Source organism: Bactrocera latifrons, unplaced genomic scaffold (genome assembly GCF_001853355.1).
Source record: "Bactrocera latifrons isolate USDA-ARS-PBARC rearing strain unplaced genomic scaffold, ASM185335v1 scaffold_92, whole genome shotgun sequence".
NCBI lineage: Eukaryota > Metazoa > Arthropoda > Insecta > Diptera > Tephritidae > Bactrocera > Bactrocera latifrons.
Window position 1 is genome coordinate 806,275 of NW_017537623.1, and position 5,211 is coordinate 811,485.

The window sequence follows — 5,211 nt, forward strand, 5'->3', positions numbered from 1 at the left end:
GCAGTTTCCGAATATGCCACTATTGTCAGACACCCATATACTRCTAGTAAGGACATGCATCCTTTGAGTAGCTTTCAGTTCATTGTCAGCGAACTCGAGGCTTGTATAGCCGCTCTGTTATCGGARTGGATGCATATCTACCTAAAACGAGCAACACTTCAGAGAAGTACATCTGTTGCTACCTTGATGGGTGCTACTTCTGATTGAAATAGACTGTAGTAGTCTCGCAGTCTGAAACAGGAGTTGATTGTAGAGCTCCCGACARAAGAATTACTCTTCAACCTCGCCCTGGAGCTAAGATGCATCCACCCATCCGTGTTTGAAACTCACTGCGCTTCTTTTTCAGCCCACCTACACGTCATTCGAAGGTGTGTGCGCGGCGAAGATGCCACTAAGATGATCTACGTAAAAGCGGATGATTACTGAAGATAAAAAGTGGATCACTTAACCCAACGCCAAATGKTAAAGGTTGAGGTTGAATCGCGATAAGTCACCGCAAACGGTAAACCTGTTTGCTTGTAGGYTGAGCTTGGCAAGGAATCATCTACTATGAGAGAACGTTTTATTCAGACTTGCAAGGTAAACAACTGTGTCATCTTATAGAAATAATCGCCGAGAAGCGGCAAGTTTTAACAATCGAATAGTAATTGTGTTCCAAGGGAGGTTTTTTCTACATAACTTAGGCTAGTAATCTAATATTTTACTCCTCTACAAGGGCCTCGAGTGCAATCCCTACTCCGAACACTATCAAAAAGTCAACTAACAATAGCGATCGCCCTTCCATGCCCTGTTCTTGTCATGATATAGCTATCCATMAAATCGGACGGTTGACTGGGGGGMTTTTCTTTCATCTGTTAACATCACGAACCGCACCTAAAACGGAAGAAGCAGCACCGGCAAGTCTTTATGACGAATATTCAAGAATGTGTTTCGCGCGCTTCACTTTGAATATTGAACAATATTCGACCGAATAGAACACGTCGAGAACGCAGTGAAGAAAATATAGCCGCCGAGTGGAGAGTGTACACGATGATTGTGGAGRGCCGAATCGGCGCCGTTTGCAGCAACCTCAAGCGGACTGTCGTATGAAATGACTTGCCGCATTCTACGTCGTATGTAAAGCAACAGTTGATAATACCTAACGTGCAGCAGTGCTGTGAGTAAGTACAGCGGTGCTCAGTTTACCAAAACATTCATAAATTTTCGGATCTTAAGTGACAAGCAACCGTCTTTCGCGCATCATGRCATTTATTTTCAGCTGCAAAGTGGCCGCAGCATATTTAAACTCCTCATATTTACCGTTGCGGTGTAATAAGTGTCCACTTTTTCCGCTAACCAGTCAGGATTTACCGCTACATACATATATACATACATTTTAAGCTGTGGTTGAATTACTGTGAAAATATTTAGTACAAATTACGAAAAGCATTAACTTTGTGCAGATTTAAAAATGCGCCGCGAAGTACCACGTTGATTCAGCAGCTGCAGTGCAACACCTAGTCAGTGGGTGCTGAGCAGGCCCATCGCAATGCCGCAGCTTTAGTTAATGCTTCCGTTAATGCTGTGCATCACGTGTCACTGCATATCGCCAGCCAGCGACCGACAGTGGCGCTTCTTAAGTGGCTTCAGTGGTTKCGCTTACTGCCATTGCCACAGACACTTTGTGGCGCCGCGCCTCGACACCGACTCGACACGACTCGCTCCAGCGCAGCTCACCGTTCTTGCAGTGGAATTATAAATGCCGCTACACGCTGTCATGACTACTGATAGCTGGCGCAGCTGCGCAATGCAGCTATGCTTTGATGGGTTTGATAAATTTTATGTTGTTGTTGTTGTGGGTGTTGTTGCTTCGATGGTGCTGCAATTGCTGCCTCTGCTGTAGCCGTGGCTTTGGCTGTTGCGCTGTTGTCGCCTTAATGGCGTTAAGCTGCTTAGGAATTCAATTATTTTCGTTACAGAAAATTGACTTGACAGCGGTGAAGAACGGGGAGCGAGCGTGGTAGGTGGTGTCGCAGACAAGTGTACACGTAGTAAGACACGCGGCTAAAGAAACGAACTTAAATAACCTCAAGCAGCCAGCTAAGCAGTGGACTGAGGTGGCAATCGAGTGCTTGTAAATATATTTAGGAAAGGAATAGCGCTCTGTTTGGTTGGCGACAGTCACTGCAGGCGCAGTTTTGACACAACAACAACAAAGTTATGTGACTAAAATCTTAACACTGATTACTTTGGATTAGCCAATGTGGCAATGGAGAAATGCGGAATTAAATATTAACTTCATCGGTTGCTGCAGTGTAATGCCAGCTATAAGTATGCACTTACAAATAAATTCTATTAAAGTACAGGCATATTTGAAGTCCCTATGTGCCAGCGCGCTTGATTGTCATGAAGGTTGTCACCGTCTCCTTGGCGTTTGCTTTGCCAAGTTATGCTCAAATTTGTTATGAGGTTYTCGGTCGCATAAATTCGGAGTAGCGTCAGTGGCGATCAATAACTTCTRGCCAAAACTTTTAGTGTTGGAAATATTCAGCGGTGTCGAATCCAAATTACGGCAGAGGTTTTAGGTGGGCATCGAACCCTACCAAGGTGGTTAGTGTGTCCTTACCACACTAAAAGTTATTTTCTTCTTCTTCTTTACTGGCGTAGTCACCGCTTACGCGCTTATAGCCGAGGTAACAACCGCGCGCCAGTCGTTTTTTCTTTTCGCTACGTGGCGCCAATTAGATATTCCAAGTAAAGCCATGCCCTTCTCCACTTGGTCCTTTCAACGGAGTAGAGGTCTTCCTCTTCCTCTGCTTCCCACGGCGGGTACTGTGTCGAATCCTTTCGAGGAGTGTTTTCGTCCATCCAGACAACATGAGCTAGCCAGCGTAGCCCCTGTCTTTTAATTCGCTGAACTATGTCAATGTCGTCATATATCTCGTACAGCTCATCATTCCATCGAATCAGTCATCATTCATGCTTCTGCACCATATAGCTGGACAGGAATAATGAGTGACTTGTAGAGTTTGKTTTTCGTTCGAAGGGCTATCCCACAGTAGTTGGCGCAGATTGTGTGGTCTCCCTTTTTGTGGATTGCTGTTCTTTTCCATTTTCCGAAAAGCAATGGCTTTTGTTGTAGCTGTACGGAAGGAGTTKGAAATGCACAGTTCCTTTATACCGATTTGTTGACGAGTGCTCTCAGTGAGCAGGAGTGCAAGCCGAGTAGAAAATCGTTCGGCTGTCTGTTGTGGTTGCAGCTCCGCGACGTCGAACCTTCATTGTGTTKKTGACGTGCGTTTTTTGCTGCACAGAGTCGGGTGCGAATCTTGGCTGCAACAAGATAGTGGTCCGAGTCGATGTTAGGACCTCGCAGTGCACGCACATCTAAAACACTGGAGACATGTCTTTCGTCTATCACAACAAGATCGATCTGGTGGTGGTGGTTTGTCGATCTGAAGACAGCGAGGTGGCATGATTTTACTACGCTGGAATCTAGTTGAACAGGTARCCATATTTCGAGCCCCGACGAAGTCGATCAGCCTCAACACATTTAGGGATGTTTCATCATGGAGGCTTAATTTACAGACCGTCGTGCCATGGAAACCTTTTTTGCTCAARTCGCCAAGCACGATTTTGATAGGGATTTTCGAGGGCAGCTGTGGTAGGTGCGCTCCAAGCGCTCCTAGAAGGCATATTTCATTGGATGCGTTCTTTTAACTGGCGGGTCCCAAACCCAACACATAACCCTGCGGAGAGTATGTTTCGCATTTTCACTTTAGCTCGCCTTCAAATGGATGATCTTAGACTACSCAGAGGATACTTGGTCAATGACCGGAAGGCGTGAGCTACTTGAATCATATATAAAATAATCGTTTTTGACCACTCCCAAGTGAATGGCGATCAGAGAACTTTCCTCACTTACGTGAACTTCTACACATGACTCCATTCTCCATACAGCAAATTGGTACTGAAAAATGCCTGGCTGGCATTGTCGGGACGCTGATCAACACATTGGTTTCATCCACTGTGCTTTTGAGCGCCATGGGGTAGGGCTGTCGTCAGTAGGTACCCACGYTAAACACATCGGACTTTACCATTTACTTAGTTAATTCGAACTGTTCTTCATTCATAGCATTGTGCTTTTTCGGACCAATTTGTAAACCATAGTGAAGACTTGCAACCGTGAAGTGTAATTAAATCTCTTATAATAGCGGCAGTATGTATTCCACACATAAATTTAAACATTTAGGCAGAGTACGATACGAGTACGAGAAATCCAACGAGCGAACGTTAATATTCGGTGGTCGAAAATAACAACCATTTTGGTTGTTATAAATACCATTTTGGCCTACCACYTTTTACAAWTTTTACCGCTAGAGWCATTATTCTATCAGTGCAAAACTTTCATCAGTGTAAATCGAAATTKCCAGAACGGAAGCGAGTGAACCATTGTTGTTCTACACGAACTGATACAGCATCGTCGCCGTAAACTTCTTTTTAATAATGAATTTTTTTTTGGTTAAATATAGCTTAAAGTCTCACCTTTCCAACATATTGGCAGCACTGGAAATATACGACTACAACGGCATCTATTGACAAGAAACGAAAATACTTTTTCGACTACCTAATATTAACAATAAAAACGTTTGTATAGAACAAATTTTATAAAAATGCAATATAAACTAAATTTTCCATTTCTGCGTCGAGTTCATTATATCAAAGTTTACGCATATTTATAATTTTTCTTTTAGCAATGAATTGTAACCTCAGATTGTACTGTAATACAAAGAATGAACCTTTAAAAAACCTCAAATAATTGTTATTTATTAAAAAAATTTATGATACTACAACACTGCTAAAAAGCTATAAAAAATGTGTCATGTAGTACATATATCCCCATAGCTGTATTTACTACCTTTAGATTTTAAAAAGCTGCAAAGCAATACAGCTGCTTCGCTTTCTACTTACTTTCAATGAGTATTATCTACAGAGATAGTCAGTTATATCTCCAAAGGATACATATAATTTATTTAGATTAATTAGTTATTATTTACTTGTCCCTCGCAACTCTAAAACCAAAATCAAAACAATATCGACGCGGGCGTTAAGTTAAATCAGAGGTCACAATGGCGTATACGCAACAATTTTAACAGAGTATCTATTTTAGGGTAAAATTATGCCACTATATATGTATATGAATATGTAACATACAGCCGTTTTAAAACATTA